General features: G+C 47.8%; 1 protein-coding gene and 1 pseudogene across 1 annotated transcript in view; both read left to right on the forward strand.

The window, feature by feature from the left end:
* The window catches only part of RFK (riboflavin kinase), a 78,156-nt gene that overhangs the window by 16,469 nt on the left and 41,636 nt on the right, over positions 1-20,051 (forward strand). The window lies entirely within an intron of this gene.
* On the forward strand, positions 15,818-15,941 carry LOC134932273 (U5 spliceosomal RNA; annotated as a pseudogene).

The raw sequence follows: 20,051 nt of genomic DNA on the forward strand, positions 1-20,051 counted from the left end.
TTACGCACTACAAGCAGAGAGGTCTCTGAGTGACCAGTGTGTCTCTGCTAATAATACTGTTTCAGTGCCTCTCTTGCCATCAAATCACCACTGGTAGCTTCTCCCCATTCAATCGCGCTGCCCGCAGCTTCTCCCCGTTTAAAATGTATAACGTGATCTGCCTGGCTCAGTGGTTGTATAGGTGGTTCTACCTGGTGCAATGTATATAACGTACTCTGACTGGCGCAATGTATATAACGTGCTCTGCCTGGCACAATGTATATAACGTGCTCTGCCTGGCGCAATGTATATAACGTGCTCTGTCTGTCGCAAAGTGTATAACGTGCTCTGTCTGGCGCAATGTATATAATGTACTCTGGCGCAATGTATATAACGTGGTCTGCCAGGCGCAATGTGTATAACGTGCTCTGGCGCAATGTGTATAGCTGGTTATACCTGGCGCAAAGTGTATAGCGTGCTCTGCCTGGCGCAAAGTGTATAACGTGCTCTGCCTGGCACAATGTGTATAGGTGGTTCTGCTTGGTGCAATGTCTATAATGTGCTCTACCTGGTGCAATGCGTATAATGTGCTCTGCCTGGCGCAGTGTGTATAGGAGGTTCTACCTGGTGCAATGTGTATAAGCGGCACTACTGTGTGGTGTAATGTGAATTGCCACTATTATGTGGCCAAGCCCCTTCCCCACAAAGCCAGACGCCTAAGTTTTTGTTTTGTTGTTGTGTTTTTATATTTGAATAATTAATAAGAACCTTCATTCCGATGGGACCCACAAAAGGACAGTTTGGACCCCAATTTTTAAAAGTGAGGGGTCCCTGGGACCCACTTTTTTTTCGTCTCAGCGCAATCACTGATTATTATTAATCATTTTTATTTAATACTTTTTTTTTTTTAAATAAATAACAGCGCAGTGCCGCGCTCCCGCACGCCCGCCAGCCGCCCGCCCTCCTCCCTGCTTGGATCCCCGCCAGCGCGGCTCACAGAGCCGCTACAGGGATCCGGCATAAGACACGGCAACTTTGAATTTGGCGCCGTCGAGGAGGGGGGCGGGGCTTAGTCCCGCTCTGCGCGCCCGGAAGTAGAGCGCGCTGGGGACCCGTCATTTTTCCTGTCTGCCGCAGCGCGGGACGGAGGCCACGCGACCACACAACGAGCAGTTACAGTGGGGAAGGGGGGCACTGCAGGTACACTATTTGTTTATTGCAGCCTGTCACTGCACACAGTATCGTGCAGGACAGATCGGGCTGCTGTGGCTACATTCTTTTCCCTGCTTCACTCCCCACCCTCCCATTCTGCCTATAGCTGTTTTCTTGTGGGGGAAGGGTATCAAGTTTAGGTGCTGCCATGGCCACCAAAGGCTCCAAGGCAACACAAAAGCAGGGTCAGGTTTTAGGTGAGGAGTCACAGCCATCGGCTCAGCCCTCCTCAGAACCCCAGAGCGCCCCGACATGGACGACACAACTCACAGAGGTGATGTCCCTGCTGACTGGGGAACTTAAAGCCTCTCGGGAAGATAGAGAGGCGGCCCGGTTCCGACAGCTTGTCCCGGTACCGGCGCCAGAACCTGCATGGGCAGTCTCATTGGCAAAGTCAGTGGAAGGGCTTTCCAGGGTTGTAATCCCTTCCCAAGCCCCGTCCTTTAGCCCCCCCAACAGGCTGCAAAAAAGAGATTGCTAGCCTCTGTGTTACAGGACTTTGATGATGATGATATGCCTCAATTAGATGAGGCGGGGTAAGATGTACAGGATATACAGGATGTGGATATCCCGGATACTGACGATCAGGTATATGAGGACTCTGAACCAGTAGCTCAGGGTATAGAGGCTCTTATTACTGCTATTCGCTCAGTCTTACAGGTGGAGGAGACGGAAGACACCTTACGCCCTTCAAGGTTTGGCACCGACCAATACCTGCCGGTGACTTTTCCAGTTTCGGAGGAGCTGGATGCGCTTATAACAACAGCCTGGAAGCATCCAGACGCGAAATTTCAGGTATCAAGAAAAATGTTGTCTTCCTATCCTTTTCCCGCAGGTAGCAGAATGCGCTATGAGACCTCTCCGATCGTGGATCCTTCGGTGTCTCATCTGTCCAAAAAGACGGTCCTGCCTGTTCCGGGGGCAACTTCACTTAAGGAGGCGTCAGATAGGAAGTTGGAGTCTACCTTAAAGAATATTTACTCTGCGGCAGGGGTTTTACATCGCCCGGCGCAGGTAGGTTGTTGGGTCAATAAGGCGATCGAAGCTTGGGCGGAACAATTGTCCTCTGGAATTCGTGACGAATTACCGGCGGATCAATTGATAGAGTTGGCAGAACACATCCGTGAATCAGCCCTTCATCTTTGCGAAGCGTCCAAGGACATAGGTGTTCTCGGAGCTAGAATTTCCGCTTTAACAATTGCGGCCCGCAGAGCGCTATGGCTCCGGCATTGGCATGCGGATACGGAATCCAAAAGGGCGGCAGAGGCGTTGCCCTTTACGGGTGAGTTTCTGTTTGGTAAGGATCTGGATGCCTGGATCTCTACGGCCACGGGGGGTAGGTCGGCTTATCTTCCTTCTACTGCTCCAGCCGCTCGCAGACCATATAGGGGTCCCTCTTTTCGATCCTTTCGTGCCCCTTCCAGGTTTCGAGGACAGGCCAGGGGTGGAGCTTCTACCTTCCGTGGCCGTAGAGGCGGTGGCAGGGGTAGAGGTTCCGCAGCCTCAGCCCAGTCAGACGTTAAGTCTTCTACCACTGCCACCGCATGACGGGCCTCCCTCCCACCTGGGAGATCACAGGGTGGGAGCTCGTTTGTGGGATTTCAAGGAGGTCTGGATACAGTCCTGCCCAGATGCTTGGGTCCGGGATCTCATCACTTGCGGTTACAAGCTCGTTTTTCAGGAACAACCACCCCAGCGGTTCTTTACCACGGGTTTGCCAGTTTCCGACAACCGGGGAGTTGCCTTACAAGCCGCGGTCCAGAAGCTTCTGTCTGCAAGGGTTGTGATCCCTGTTCCCTCGCATCATCGGAAACAGGGCTATTACTCAAGCCTGTTTCTAGTACCGAAGCCGGACGGCTCAGTCAGACCAATCCTGAACTTGAAAGATCTCAATCCGTATTTGAAGGTATTCAAGTTCAAGATGGAGTCCCTCCAGTCTGTTATTGCGGGGTTGGAAAAAGACGAGTTTCTGGCATCCTTAGACATCAAGGAAGCATACTTACATGTTCCCATTTGGCCTCCTCATCAGGCTTTTCTCCGGTTCGCAATACAGGACGCTCATTTACAGTTCCAGGCCCTTCCTTTCGGTCTCTCTTCTGCTCCCAGAGTGTTCACAAAGGTCATGGCGGTCATGATGGCCCTACTTCGGAAGCAGGGTGTGACAATTGTTCCCTATCTGGACGATCTGCTAATAAAAGCAAGCTCAGCAGAAGGGTTACTTCAGAATATCCGGATGACACAGGACCTTCTGATCCGACACGGGTGGGTCATGAATTTTCCGAAGTCTCACTTATACCCCTCACAACGGCTGTTGTTTCTGGGAATGATTCTCGACACAGTCCATCAGAGGGTTTTCCTTCCGCGGGACAAGATACTGTCTCTGCAGACACTGGTAAGATTGGTCCTTCAGCACCGTCGGGTGTCAGTATATCTGTGCATTCGCCTGCTGGGAAAGATGGTAGCAGCGTTCGAAGCTCTTCCGTACGGTCGCTTCCACTCTCGACCGTTTAAGCTGTGTCTTCTAAATCAGTGGTCAGGATCTCATCTGTTCCTTCATCAGCGGGTGACGCTATCTCCAAAGGCACGGTCATCGCTGCTCTGGTGGCTCCAGTCGACCCATCTGTTGGAAGGAAGACGGTTCGGCATATGGGATTGGACTCTCCTCACCACGGACGCCAGTCTGCGAGGCTGGGGGGCAGTGACCCTGGGACATCAGTTTCAGGGGCGCTGGTCAATCCACGAATCCGCTCTCCCCATAAACATTCTCGAACTAAGGGCGGTGTACAACGCCCTGCTGCAGGCACATCACCTCCTGCGAGGTCGAGCGGTCAGAGTTCAGTCCGACAACGCCACGGCGGTAGCGTACATCAACCGTCAGGGCGGCACTCGCAGCCGCGCAGCGATGAGGGAAGTCGAAGCGCAACGGAATATGCTGCGCTATATAAGAAACTGTTAATAAATAAGTCACCAAAATCCTTCTCTGGGCGGAGAAGTATGCTCTGTCCATCTCGGCAATATTCATTCCGGGAGTGGACAATTGGGAAGCCGACTTTCTAAGCCGACAGGACATGCACCCGGGAGAGTGGTCGCTACATCCCCAGGTGTTTTGGCAACTGGTACGTCGGTGGGGAAAACCACAGATCGACCTCATGGCATCCCGCCTGAACCATCAGTTGCCTCTTTATTACTCTCGGACAAGGGACCCGGCGGCCGTGGATGCCCTCACGGCTCCTTGGAATTTCCGGTTCGTCTACCTCTTTCCTCCTTTCCCGCTGTTGCCGAAGGTTCTGCAACGCATCACGAGGGAAGACGCTCTGGTTCTCCTAGTGGCTCCGGATTGGCCACGCAGGGTTTGGTACTCCACTCTACATCTGTTGTCAGTGGCCGAGCCTTGGACCCTACCACTACGAGACGACCTTCTACAACAGGGTCTTTTTCTTTATCCAGACTTACGCAGGCTACGTTTGGCGGCGTGGCTGTTGAGCCATCTTGACAAGGAAGGGGATTCCTCGTACAGTTATACCTACTATGCTTCGGGCTAGAAAGTCCGTTACATCTTCTCACTACTACCGCATTTGGAAGGCTTATGTAGCATGGTGTGAACGTCGAGAATTTTCTCCTTCCGTGTATAGCTTAGCCCGTCTTCTCCGTTTTTTGCAGGCGGGTTTTTCAACAGGCCTAAGACTGGGCTCACTAAAAGTGCAGGTCTCTGCTCTTTCGGTTTACTTCCAGAAAAGGTTAGTCTTGCTGCCTGAGGTTCAGACCTTCTTTCAAGGGGTTCTTCGAATACAGCCTCCCTTCCGTCCTCCGACAGCGCCATGGGACCTCAGTCTTGTCCTGTCTTTTCTGCAGTCTTCCTTGTTTGAGCCCCTGGAATCAGTAGAGATAAAATTATCTCACCTGGAAGGTGGTTCTTCTCCTGGCGCTGGCTTCAGCTAGACGGGTGTCGGAACTGGGGGCTCTCTCTTGCAGGTCTCCATACCTGGTGTTTCATGCGGATGGGGCCGAGCTTCGTACTCGTATGTCCTTTCTACCTAAAGTGGTGTCTGATTTTCACATCAATCAGCCGCTTGTCGTCCCGGCCCTCTCGGGGGACTCTCCGGATGCGAGATCATTGGACGTTGTAAGAGCGCTCAAGATCTATGTGGATAGGACTTCAGCTATTCGGAAGTCTGATTCCTTATTTGTTCTGTACGACGCTGCCCGCCGTGGTTGGCCGGCCTCTAAGCAAACCTTGTCTCGATGGATTCGACTGACCATCAGACAAGCTTATTTGGCGGCTTCTCGGGAACCTCCATCTTCCATTTCAGCACACTCCACACGCTCTGTGGGACCTTCTTGGGCGGCTGCCCGGGGGGTCTCTATGACTACTTTATGTCGGGCGGCTACTTGGTCCGGCCGTCATACGTTTGTCAAATTCTACAAGTTTGACACTTTTGCGGCCTCTGCATCTCAGTTTGGCCGAGCGGTTTTACAGGACTCTCAGCGCTCTCCCACCTGTTCTGGGAGCTCTGGGACGTCCCCATTGTAACTACGCTCCAGTGGCCCCTAGTGGATGAAGGAGAAATCAGGATTTTGGTACTTACCGATAAATCCCTTTCTCCGATTCCACAGGGGCCACTGGACGCCCGCCCAGCGCTGTTCCTCCTTGTTGTTGTTTTTTTTGCTTAACGGTTTGCGGTTCAATAAATGACCGCTTGTTGAGTTCATTTTATCCTGTTTATTGTTAGGTTCTATTCCAGGGTTAGTTTGGGTTATCCTGGTTGACTAGACGTCAATAACCTCCTCTACCTTAAGGTTTTCTTTATTACAGCTCTCCTTGGGCACAGTTTTACGTAGACTGGCTTGGAGGGGAGATAGTAGGGAAGGAGCTATCCACAGGGTTATAGTTTTTTAAAGTGCCAGCTCCCAATTACTGCCTACTATTTCCCCATTGTAACTACGCTCCAGTGGCCCCTGTGGAATCGGATTTATCGGTAAGTACCAAAATCCTGATTTTACAAGTTTGATACCCTGGCTGAGGAGGACCTTGTGTTTGCTCATTCGGTGCTGCAGAGTCATCCGCACTCTCCCGCCCGTTTGGGAGCTTTGGTATAATCCCCATGGTCCTTACGGAGTCCCCAGCATCCACTAGGACGTTAGAGAAAATAAGATTTTAATTACCGGTAAATCTATTTCTCGTAGTCCGTAGTGGATGCTGGGCGCCCGTCCCAAGTGCGGACTTCTTCTGCAATACTTGTATATAGTTATTGCTTAAATAAGGGTTATGTTGTGGTTGCATCAGGGTTGATCTGATGCTCCGTTGTTGTTCATACGTTGTTGTTCATATGTTAACTGGGTAAGTTTATCACTAGTTATACGGTGTGACTGGTATGAGTCTTGCCCTGGATTCCAAAATCCTTTCCTTGTACTGTCAGCTCTTCCGGGCACAGTTTCTCTAACTGAGGTCTGGAGGAGGGACATAGAGGGAGGAGCCAGAGCACACCAGTATCCAAATTCTTTCTTAAAGTGCCCTGTCTCCTGCGGAGCCCTACTATTCCCCATGGTCCTTACGGAGTCCCCAGCATCCACTACGGACTACGAGAAATAGATTTACCGGTAAGTAAAATCTTATTTTTTTTATTTTATTTTTTTGAACCAGGGCTTGCTCAAAGATCCAGGGACTAGTTATGCTTTGGGAGGGGTACCCTGCACTTTTTTTTTTCTTCCATTTTTGAAACGATTCACTGTAGTGGTAGAGAACTGTTACTGAGTTGAAGAGTAGAAGGGAGGGGGTGGGTAGTAGCAGTACCATCCACTTTTACATATAACTTGTAAAATGACAATCAATTGAGGTAATGTATGGGCACTTTCAAGATTTAAATATGCAATCCTAATATGAAAAAATCTGCAGACCGCTGAAATCTAATGTATGGGCGAAGATGTGCTGTGGAAACAATATATCGGGGGGGGGGGGGTCGTAGGGGATCACAGGATCTCTGCAACAATAAATTGTGATTGCTGATGTATGGGGGCTTTTATAGTGGAGTTTGAAACAGTTGTCAGGATACACCATTGTGGGCAATATAGACTGTGAGTATGGTAGCTATAATAAAGAGGTGGGTTTCCAGAATGTATTTAATAGTGACGAGTGGTGAAATGAGGCAGAACCTTTACTGACATAGAGGGACATTTACTAAGCAGTGATAAGTGCGGAGAAGTTGCCCATGTCAACCAATCGGCACTGAAGTAACATCTATAATTAGCATACTATAAAATGATACAGAGCTGCTGATTGGTTGATGGGGCAATTTCTCCATTGGCTCACTTCTCCGCTCTTATCACTGCTTAGTAAATGTTCCCCATAGTAACATATAAGCCAGAATACAATATGAAACATACAAAGAATATATTAGAAATATTATTCTAATCATTTTTATAGTCAAAACTCTGGAGTAAAAATTCTGGCAGGTGGGGCAGTGCCTTACCTGAAAATCTTTTCCGCACATCATCGATCAAAACTCGCCAACTTTCTAGAAGTGTATACTGTTGCACCTGTGTATAATGCCCACACAAACGCTTGGGCTCATATTGTGTATAAATCTGACTGGTACTAGCCAATGCCTCCTGAGCCATTTACCTCAGCGCACATCCTTGGTATTTTAAGGCCAGGGGAGAGTGTGAACGGTCATAGTAGAGAAGTGTGTATCACAGTAGTGCTGGTCAGTGGCAAGTCTGAAGGGAGAATGTCTACTTTCAGTTAGGGATTTTTAGGGCATCATGAGTAAATATATTTGGATTCTGAAGGACATGAGAAAACTAGGGAGTTGTCGTGGAGTAGATAGAGATGATCAGTGTTGCTGCAGCATGTAGTATGACTTCAAGTGGAGATAGAGGAAAATGTTTAATAGGTGTTTGTAGTAGTGAGGCACACGATATGTGCACCGATATCGCTTCTCATCCTTGTAGGACCATGGGGATAGACAGGCTCCGCAGGAGACATGGGCACTTTAAGAAAGAATTTAGTTCCTTGTGTGCACTGGCTCCTCCCTCTATGTCCCTCCTCCAGACCTCAGTTTGATACTGTGCCCAGAGGAGCTGGGTGCTTTTCAGTGAGCTCTCCTGAGTTTGCTGATAGAAAGTATTTTGTTAGGTTTTTTATTTTCAGGGAGCTCTGCTGGCAACAGACTCCCTGCATCGTGGGACTGAGGGGAGAGAAGCAGCCCTACTCTCTGAAGCTAGGTCCTGCTTCTTAGGCTACTGGACACCATTAGCTCCAGAGGGATCGGTACGCAGGATCTCACCCTCGCCGTCCGTCCCAGAGCCGCGCCGCCGTCCCCCTCGCAGAGCCGGAAGACTGAAGCCGGGTGAGTATGAGAAGCAAGAACACTTTACAGGCGGCAGAAGACTTTGTGATCTTCACTGGAGGTACTCCGGTCACTGTAAGGGTGCAGGGCGAAGGGGGGGGCGCCCTGGGCAGCATTTGGGACCTCATATTGGCAAAAGTCCACATATATACAGCTGGGCACTGTATATATGTATGAGCCCCCGCCAAAGAATTACAATTTAAGCGGGACAGAAGCCCGCCGCCGAGGGGGCGGTGCTTCTCCCATAGCACTCACCAGCGCCATTTTTTTCTCCACAGCACGCTGAGAGGAAGCTCCCCAGGCTCTCCCCTGCTGATACACTGTAGAAGAGGGTTGAAAAGAGAGGGGGGACACATAATTAGGCGCAAAAAAGATATAAACAGCAGCTACTTGGTTAACATTAAGTTACTGTGTTATTCCTGGGTTATATAGCGCTGGGGTGTGTGCTGGCATACTCTCTCTCTGTCTCTCCAAAGGGCCTCGTGGGGGAACTGTCTTCAGAAAGGACATTCCCTGTGTGTGTGTGGTGTGTCGGTACGCTTGTGTCGACATGTCTGATGAGGAAGGCTATGTGGGAGAGGAGCGGGAGCAAATGAATGTGGTGTCTCCGCCGACGGCGCCGACACCTGATTGGATGGATATGTGGAAGGTTTTAAATGATAATGTTAATTCCTTGCATAAAAGATTAGACAAGGCTGATGCATTGGGACGGTCAGGGTCTCAACCCGTGCCTGATCCTATGTCGCAGGGACCGTCAGGGTCTTATAAGCGCCCACTATCCCAAATTGTTGACACAGATACCGACATGGATTCTGACTCCAGTGTCTATTACGATGATGCAAAGTTACAGCCAAAATTGGCTAAATCCCTTCGATATATGATTATAGCGATAAAGGATGTTTTGCACATCAGAGGAAACCCCTGTCCCTGACACGAGGGTGTATATGCATGAGGGAAAGAAACCTGAGGTAACTTTTCCCCCCTCACACGAACTGAATGAGTTACGTGAAAAAGCTTGGGAATCTCCAGATAAAAAACTGCAGATTTCCAAATGGATTCTTATGGCGTATCCTTTCCCGCCAACGGACAGGTTACGATGGGAATCCTCCCCTAGGGTGGACAAAGCTTTAACACGCTTATCCAAAAAGGTAGCCCTGCCGTCCCAGGATACGGCTACCCTCAAGGATGCTGCTGATCGCAAACAGGAGGGTACCCTGAAGTCCATTTATACACATTCAGGTACCTTACTCAGACCAACAATCGCGTCGGCCTGGGTCTGTAGTGCGGTAGCGGCATGGACAGATACCTTATCAGAGGGGATTGATACCCTAGATAAGGATACTGTTTTATTGACCCTGGGGCATATTTAAGACGCTGTACTTTATATGAGAGATGCTCAAAGAGACATTAGTCTACTGGGTTCTAGAATAAACGCTATGTCGATTTCTGCCAGAAGGGTCCTGTGGACTCGGCAATGGACAGGTGATGCCGACTCAAAAAGGCATATGGAGGTTTTACCTTTACAGGGGTGAGGAATTGTTCGGAGAAGGTCTCTCGGACCTGGTCTCCACAGCTACAGCTGGAAAGTCAAATTTTTTGCCTTATGTTCCCTCACAGCCTAAGAGAGCACCGCATTATCAAATGCAGTCCTTTCGTTCACAAAGAAACAAAGTTCGAGGTGCGTCCTTTCTTGCCAGAGGTAGGGGCAGAGGAAAGAAGCTGCACAACACAGCTAGTTCCCAGGAACAGAAGTCCTCCCCGGCCTCTGCAAAATCCACCGCATGACGCTGGGCCTCCACTGGCGGAGTCGGGGCCAGTGGGGGCGCGTCTTCGGAATTTCAGCCACATGTGGGTTCACTCCCAGGTGGATCCCTGGGCAATAGAAATTGTTTCTCAGGGTTACAAGCTGGAATTCGAAGAGGTGCCTCCTCGCCGGTATTTCAAATCGGCCCTACCGTCTTCCCCCCTAGAGAGGGAGATAGTGTTAAATGCAATACAAAAATTGTATCTTCAGCAGGTGGTGGTCGAGGTTCTCCTCCTTCAACAGGGAAGGGGTTATTATTCGACCATGTTTGTGGTTCCGAAACCGGACGGTTCGGTCAGACCCATATTGAATTTAAAATCTCTGAACCTATACTTGAAAAGGTTCAAGATGGAATCGCTAAGAGCGGTCATCGCAAGCCTGGAAGGGGGGATTTTATGGTGTCACTGGACATAAAGGAGGCGTACCTTCATGTCCCCATTTATCCACCTCATCAGGCGTACCTAAGATTTGCGGTACAGGACTGTCATTACCAATTTCAGACGTTGCCGTTTGGTCTCTCAACGGCCCCGAGGATTTTCACCAAGGTAATGGCGGAAATGATGGTGCTCCTGCGCAAGCAGGGTGTCACAATTATCCCGTACTTGGACAATCTCCTCATAAAAGCGAGATCAAGAGAGCAGTTGCTGAACAGCGTATCTCTTTCACTGAAAGTGTTACAACAACACGGCTGGATTCTCAATATTCCAAAGTCGCAGTTGGTTCCTACGACTCGTCTGCCTTTCTTGGGCATGATTCTGGACACGACCCAGAAAAGGGTTTATCTTCCGATAGAAAAAGCCCAGGAACTTATGACTCTGGTCAGGAACCTTTTGAAATCAAGACAGGTGTCAGTGCATCATTGCACTCGAGTCCTGGGAAAGATGGTGGCCTCATACGAGGCCATTCCCTTTGGCAGGTTCCATGCGAGGACTTTCCAATGGGATCTGCTGGACAAGTGGTCCGGATCACATCTACAGATGCATCGGTTGATCACCCTGTCCCCCAGGGCCAGGGTGTCACTCCTGTGGTGGCTGCAGAGTGCTCACCTTCTTGAGGGCCGCAGATTCGGCATTCAGGATTGGATCCTGGTGACCACAGACGCAAGCCTCCGAGGTTGGGGAGCAGTCACACAGGGAAGAAATTTCCAGGGTCTTTGGTCAAGTCAAGAGACTTGTCTGCACATCAACATCCTGGAACTAAGGGCCATATACAACGCCCTACGTCAAGCGGAGACCTTACTTCGCGACCAACCAGTTCTGATCCAGTCAGACAACATCACCGCAGTGGCTCATGTAAACCGCCAAGGCGGCACAAGGAGCAGAGTGGCAATGGTGGAAGCCACCAGGATTCTTCGCTGGGCGGAGAATCATGTAAGCGCACTGTCAGCAGTGTTCATTCCGGGAGTAGACAACTGGGAAGCAGACTTCCTCAGCACGACCTACATCCGGGAGAGTGGGGACTTCATCCAGAAGTCTTCGCACAGATTGTGAGTCGTGGGAACTGCCACAGATAGACATGATGGCGTCCCGCCTCAACAAAAAGCTACAGAGGTATTGCGCCAGGTCCAGAGACCCTCAGGCAGTAGTGGTAGACGCCCTAGTGACACCGTGGGTGTTTCCGGTCAGTCTATGTATTTCCTCCTCTTCCTCTCATACCCAAGGTGTTGAGAATAGTAAGAAGAAAAGGAGTGAGAACAATCCTCGTTGTTCCAGATTGGCCACGACGGACCTGGTATCCAGATCTGCAGGAAATGCTCACAGAAGATCCGTGGCCTCTTCCTCTAAGACAGGACCTGTTGCAACAGGGACCCTGTCTGTTCCAAGACTTACCGCGGCTGCGTTTGACGGCATGGCGGTTGAACGCCGGATCCTAGCAGAAAAAGGCATTCCGGTTGAGGTTATCCCTACGCTGATAAAGGCTAGGAAGGAAGTAACAGCAAAACATTATCACCGTATATGGCGAAAATATGTTTCTTGGTGTGAGGCCAGGAATGCTCCTACGGAAGAATTCCATCTGGGCCGTTTCCTTCACTTCCTACAAACTGGAGTGGATTTGGGCCTTAAATTAGGCTCCATTAAGGTCCAGATTTCGGCCCTATCCATTTTCTTTCAAAAAGAATTGGCTTCTCTCCCAGAAGTTCAGACCTTTTGTAAAGGGAGTACTGCATATTCAGCCTCCTTTTGTGCCTCCGGTGGCGCCTTGGGACCTTAATGAGCTTCCTAAAGTCACACTGGTTTGAACCACTTAAAACGGTGGAGTTGAAATATCTCACGTGGACGGTGGTCATGTTATTAGCCCTGGCTTCGGCTAGGCGAGTGTCGGAATTAGCGGCTTTATCACATAAAAGCCCCTTTCTGGTTTTCCATATGGATAGAGCGGAATTGCGGACACGTCCTCAGTTCCTGCAAAAAGTGTTTTCATCCTTTCATATGAACCAACCTATTGTGGTGCCTGTGGCTACACGGGACTTAGAGGATTCCGAGTCCCTTGATGTGGTAAGGGCTTTGAAAATTTATGTAGCCAGGACGGCTAGAGTCCGGAAAACAGAAGCACTGTTTGTTCTGTATGCAGCCAACAAGCTTGGCGGCCCTGCTTCAAAGCAGACTATTGCTCGCTGGATCTGTAACACGATTCAGCAGGCGCATTCTACGGCAGGATTGCCGTTGCCTAAATCAGTCAAGGCCCATTCCACTAGGAAAGTGGGCTCTTCTTGGGCGGCTGCCCGAGGGGTCTCGGCACTACAGCTGTGTCGAGCTGCTACTTGGTCGGGTTCAAACACCTTTGCAAAATTCTATAAGTTTGATACCCTGGCTGAGGAGGACCTCATGTTTGCTCAATCGGTGCTGCAGAGTCATCCGCACTCTCCCGCCCGTTTGAGCTTTGGTATAATCCCCATGGTCTTTACGGAGTCCCCAGCATCCTCTAGGACGTTAGAGAAAATAAGATTTTAATTACCGGTAAATCTATTTCTCGTAGTCCGTAGTGGATGCTGGGCGCCCGTCCCAAGTGCGGACTTCTTCTGCAATACTTGTATATAGTTATTGCTTCAATAAGGGTTACGTTATTGTTGCATCGGGCGTGAACTGATGCTATGTTATTGTCATACTGTTAACTGGGTTGTTATCACAAGTTATACGGTGTGATTGGTGTGGCTGGTATGAATCTTGCCCTGGATTACCAAAATCCTTTCCTTGTACTGTCAGTCTCCTCTGGGCACAGTTTCTCTAACTGAGGTCTGGAGGAGGGGCATAGAGGGAGGAGCCAGTGCACACCAAGATCTAAATTCTTAAAGTGCCCATGTCTCCTGCGGAGCCCGTCTACGTGTATGTGTGTGTGTGTGTGTGTATATATATATATGTGTGTGTGTGTATGTATGTGTATATGTATATATATATATATATATATATATATATATATATATATATATATATATATATATATATATATATATATATATATATATATAATTTATTATTACACAGTATAGCGGCACAATTTGTACATTAACCCCAGTGTTACAAGGGAAGGTCCTGACATGCTCCTTACATAGACATTATTGAGTTATATGGCATAACTGCAAATAGGTTCCTCTTATTCTGCAGCAAACACTACATGGATCTCATATTTGCAGCAGCACTTTCAGTTTGATTTCCTAACGTGCACTTTAGCCAGAAAGGCTGTGTACCCCTCTGACCCATGCACCAGTAAGTGCTAACATTAACTTAGATGTTATAGACATTTAAGCTAGTGTTAGAGCCGGTTACCACATGCATTTCTTGATATTGTAAGTGTAAAATAAAATAAATGATTGCTCTGCTTTTGGGGTCAAATTAATGACTTTATTTCAAACAATATTTCTTTTTCATCCACTAGGGGTCACTGGAGTACTCTTGGGATATGGGCGGCGTAGCAGAACAAAGGCACTGAATATTTAAATTTAGAACTCTCCACCCCTCCATATCCCTAGAGTACCTCAGTGTACGAACCCAGTGTTTTTTCTGTGCTCAAAGCACTAACATCGGCTTGTGGGATTCCCACACTTGTTGGAAGATTTTATTAATTTTTCATTTTTATTTTTAATTTTTTTTAAGAGCACATCCCTTCCCAGTTTCAAGAAAGACATGGGTCCGGGATAGTGCCGCTGCACGGGCAGCGCATGGCGTGTCGGTCCTCACAAAGAGCACCCTCACAGCCACAGACAGCCCACTGCTCCGGCAAAGAGCAGCCAGGACTAGAGAGCTGGACGGAGCTTGCACAGAAGAAGCCCCGTCGCAGCCATAGATCACTGGAAGCTGACTGAAAGCAGGACGGAGCTTACACATAGAAGCCCCGTCGCAGCCAGGACTACACAGCTGGACGGAGCTTACACAGAAGAAGCCCCGTCACAGCCATGAGTCACATCACTGAAGCTGGACGGAGCTTACACATAAGAAGCCCCGTCGCAGCCATGATCAGGAGCAAGCAAGGTAGGCTGGGGAACGGGGCGGTCAGCGCAGGCTGCCGCCCCGCTATGTTGGGGTTAATATGCTTCGCCGCTCATACGCCGCCAAGCCCAGCCGCTACGTCTAACAGCGGCGCCCGTCCCAGCGCTCCGTTCGGCGCCCAGCTCCGTCCGGCCGCACAGCAGGGGGGAAGCCATACTCAGTAACAGAGACGGTGACATCAAGCCGCCCGTCCCAGCGCTCCGTTCGGCCGCCCAGCTCCGTCCGGCCGCACAGCAGGGGGGAAGCCATACTCAGTATGACCGCCGCTCCGGCACCTTCCATCCACAAGTGCTAGTGCAGGCCTTCCGCAGAGAGTTCGGCCGCCCAGCTATGTCCGGCCGCCCAGCGCCATACAGCCGCAGCTCCATCAGTCTCAGTACAGAGACGGTGACATGCCAGTGCAGGCTTCCCGCAGACACAGCGTTACAGGGGGGAAGAGGCACGGTGGAAGCTGGCGGATCAAATATAACAGCAGGGTATATAGATATATATATCACAGGTATTTATAAGGTATTGTTCCTGTCCTGGCAGTAATAGGCTATTGAATCTATATTACGGTCTGTGAATAGGCTATTGAGCCTATATATTAATGGCTGTTATTAACACTGTAAATAGGCTAGGGAGCCTATATTAAGGTCTGTGGTATCACTGTATAATAGGCTATTGAGCCTATATTAATGCTGTATAAATATTTTAATGTATGTAATTATCATAGGCTATGAGCTTAGATATATTTATTCATAGAGCATGTGTTGTACCCGGCCTGTGATTATACTGTATAATATATTAACACACAAACATTTGTTATTTTGTTCTGTGATTATCAGGTCAGCATGGCAAAGGGGCCATTTTAACCATGCTTCCTGTTGTTTTCCAGTTTGTAATTCTGGAACATTCCTGCCCTACATCTCTAAGCCACCAGAGGCGCAGGGGTGTTAGTGGGAATTTGGTTCGGGTTTCACATGCCCATGTGAACTGCTTTTCACATAAGAATACTCTTGTTTCTCTTCAGAGCTAATAAATCTTTCGCCTTTTACTAAAGATTTCCGTAGAGAGGAACAACCATGAGTTTCATATACAATAAAATATATATGACACATAATAACTTCAATAAGTCGTGCAAGTGTCTGTCCGTTGCCTATTGTGGTGTCTGTCTGCATAGCGAGTAAGGCTCTAGCGCAGACTAAAAATAATTTTAAATATCCTATAAGCATGGGCAATTCACATTAAAAGAGTGGTAACATCGGAGTCTCGGAAGTACTCCGCCTGCTCTAACAAAAGACAGTCTTTCCAAAGGGCCAAATTCCCTTTGGGTACCAGGGTGTTTATTTAACTGGTCTTATAATTTAATGCACGATTCTATGTCAGATCTCACACCGATAACTACGAGTGAGAAGGGTACATTAGACCAGCACTCAGATAGTGCGGGGTTGTTGACGTACATTGCTAAATCCCAGTGAGTCAATGTCTCCGTTTTTACAAAGACTGAGTAGACTTTGACCACTATTTAATCGTTTCCAAAATGATGCGATCCACCATTGGTAAATGCGTTTGTGTCAAACATTATAAAGACCCAAGATACATTTGGGTCACTAGACTCTATGTATGGAAACAATGAGATAACTGTTAAAAGAAGCTGCAGAGTATATCTGTAAAGCTTCTACTAACGCCGGTTACTTCGATTCTCACTTTTCATCGTCGCTAGTTTCAGCACGACAAGGCCAGAGCTTGTTTGGTCCTAAATTTGATATTCAGCAATTACCGCATCCAGTATCAAAACGGAAATACTTGTGCCGGCGTTTATTCCCTTTAGACTTCAGTTTTTTCCAGACGGTGGTACAAAACAGTCACGCCTTGTAACGACAGGACGCTACAGTCAGCAAGCCAGTGGTTTGATGACCTCTTTTCCAATTGTGGAAGCGCGTCTTTACATCTTACATTTGCGGGGGTTCCAGACTTCAACTCATGGATGTCTCAGCTATTTACAGATAAAGGACAAGACTGCCTCTGTCGAACGGTTTGGCAGGTTGCCATTTAGTCTCTGCTGGTTTTCAGCTGTCTTTATAATCCAGGCAGTAGTACACCAACAGAGTCAGGGTTACTTATTCCCCTCTGTTTGAGCAAAACCAGACAGCTCCGTCGCAATCTCAATCAGCAAGTCACTTACTGCAGTTTGAAAATGGAATTTCTGCGGTTAGTATTTTGCTTATTAGAGCCACAAAATTGCATAATTGCATTTGATCTTCACAATGCGTATTTACCCATTTCGGTTTGTTCATCACAGGTTCTAGCGTTTGCACAACCATTAACCATTTCAGATCTACCGTTTCTTGTCGCCTCGGGTATTTACCAAAGTGATGTTGGTGATGATAGCTCATCTCAGAGTCCTGATAGACATAAGAACTCTGTCTCAACAGAGTTCCTCTATCTTAGACGATCTGCTCATAAGAACTCTGTCTCAACAAAGTTCCTCTAACTTGCGCTACTAATGTATACTGCGGTGGCAGATCAAGTTCAAAAACAATCGCATCTAATTCCGTCTAAACGACGTCAATTCCTAGGTAAGATTATAAATACGGTAAATCGAAGACATTTACCTACTACACCAGCAAGAACAAATGTACATCTAGTAATTATTGCAAAACACGCACACTAGCGGTACATTGCTGTATTCGCCAACACGCGCACTAGCGGTACATTGCTAGTTTCGCCTGTTAAGAATAATGATGTGTTTTAAAGCGATTTAGTTCGCCGGCCTTCACTCGCGTTTCCCACAGAGGGGCGAGGGTGTATATAATCTGGACGAGAGTCTCAGAGGTTCAGGAGTTGTAGTTAAAAAAGATCAGCGACAGAGGTTCTGAAACGGATCACGACAGATTGCTGTCGAGAAATGTCCTGGAACTCCGTGCATTTTACAATGCACTACATGCTTCGCTTTCAGTCTGACCAACAGTCCGACAACGCAACGGCAGTTGCATACACAACAACCAGGGAGAACCAAGAAGCCGCATGGCAATGCGGCAGGTAACTCGAATCCTCAATTGCCCAGAACACATTATGTGATTAATGTCAATGGGGTTCATTCCGTGAGTGGACATCTGTTAGACAGATGATCTCACCCGTCAGGATTTAGATCCTGAAAACTGGACATTAAATCCAGAGGTCTTTCATATGTGAGTCCACAGAAGGGGGTTACCCTCAGGTATACATGATGGCATCTCGCCACAATTACAGCTCAGTATGTGTACAAAACAACAGATCACAAGGACAGTGGCGGTGGAGTCTCTCACATTCGTGTGGTCATTCAGCATCGTGTATCTGGCTCCACCATTTTCCGCTGCTCTCTCCGTTGCCAAAACGGATCATAAGACAGTTCGTCACAGTCATACTAGTGATATCTCATGGGTTTCGGAGAGCTTGCTTCTCAAATCTCCAAGGAATACTTGCACACGATCTTGGTCTGCTCATAATACGACCAGCCTGTTACAACAGGGAACGTTCTTTTACCCATAGTTACCTATGTACCTATTACCTATGTACCGCAGCTGCGGTTGACGGGGTGATGGTTCAGACCGCCCTCTTAAGAAAAGAAATAGGGCATTACAGTATTATACCACCATGTTACGAGCTAGTAAGCCGCTTAAGGCAGCTCATTATTACAAAATTTGGTGTGCTTACGTAGGTGGTAAAGCTCGGAAGTTTCCGACATCATCCTTCAAGTTACCCGTATTCTGTTAAACGGGGTGGGATGGAAAACTGCGTTTATCTGCACTAAGGGTGCAGGTATCTGTGTGGTCAACTTATTTTCAAAGACGTTTGACTCTATTGCGTCTGTACACACCTTTCTACAAGGTGTCATCAAAGTGCAGCCTCCATTTATCCCACCTACAGTGCCAGGTGACTTGAGGTTGGGTTCAGATTTCTTACAGTTTTCATATTTTGAACCCTTACAATAAATGGGAATTAAGTTTCTCACTTGGGAAAACATTTTTCTTCTAGCCTTAGCTTCGGCAAGGGTTTTGTTTTCATATTTGGGTGCCTTGTATTCCAAGCCACCGTATTTGAGTTTTCTCATGACAAAGCAGATCTTCGGACGAAGTCCGCTTTCTTATTTTTCACATCAATAAACCAATAGTGGTTCCTGTGTTGACAGCACATTCTAGAATTCTGAATGTGGTACACGCATTACGCGTTTATATATGTCCCGAACGTCTACAGTACGTGATACGGATACGTTGTTTGTTCTCTATAATGCTGCCAACTGGGGTTAGCCAGTTTCTCAGCAGATATTATCCAGTGGGATAATAATGACTACAAGTCAGGCTTACTTTAAGGCTAAGTTACAATCGCCTACGTCAGTAATAGCTCATCCCACAGGTTCTGTGGGAATGTCAGACCCAGCGGGTCGTGGAGCGTCTACGACGCGGCTACATAGCCTTCAGTGCACCACGTTTGTGCACGTTTACACGTTATGAATGGTTGCGGCATCAGTATCTAGCTTTGGCTGCCTACTGTTACAAGTGTCAAACAGCTCTCCCGCCCACGAGGGAAGCTTTGGTACGTCCCAAGAGTACTTCAGTGACCCCTAGTGGATGAAAAAGAAAATAGGATTTTGGTACTTACCAGGTAAATCCTTTTCTTTGAATCCATAGGGGGCACTGGACGCCCACCCAGAGCAGTTTTACCTGGGTTGTTTTAAGCTCAGAGGAGCTTAGGGTAACACGTTTTACCTGGTTTGTATTAAGCTCAAAGGAGCTTATGGTAACACATTTTCACCGATTGGTTCAAACTATAAAGGTCTATCGGTTATGCTGTCAACTGTTTAGTTGACACTAACGTTATGGGTCAACTTTGTTGTTGTCCGTTATGTTATAGGAATTCTCCATTGTCAACCTCTCTATAGTAGTTCGCTCAGTAAAAACACTGGGTTCGTACACTGAGGTACTCTAGGGATATGGAGGGGTGGAGAGTTCTAAATTTAAATATTCAGTGCCTTTGTTCTGCTACGCCGCCCATATCCCAAGAGTACTCCAGTGCCCCCTATGGATTCAAAGAAAAGGATTTACCTGGTAAGTACCAAAATCCTATTTTTTACGATGGTTATACAGGTGAATTTATTTACGGTATGTGTGTGTAATAAAAATATATATATATATATATATATATATATATATATATATATATATATATATATATATATATATATATATATATATATATAAAAAA

This window comes from Pseudophryne corroboree, chromosome 1 (assembly GCF_028390025.1).
Source record: "Pseudophryne corroboree isolate aPseCor3 chromosome 1, aPseCor3.hap2, whole genome shotgun sequence".
NCBI classification, from domain to species: domain Eukaryota; kingdom Metazoa; phylum Chordata; class Amphibia; order Anura; family Myobatrachidae; genus Pseudophryne; species Pseudophryne corroboree.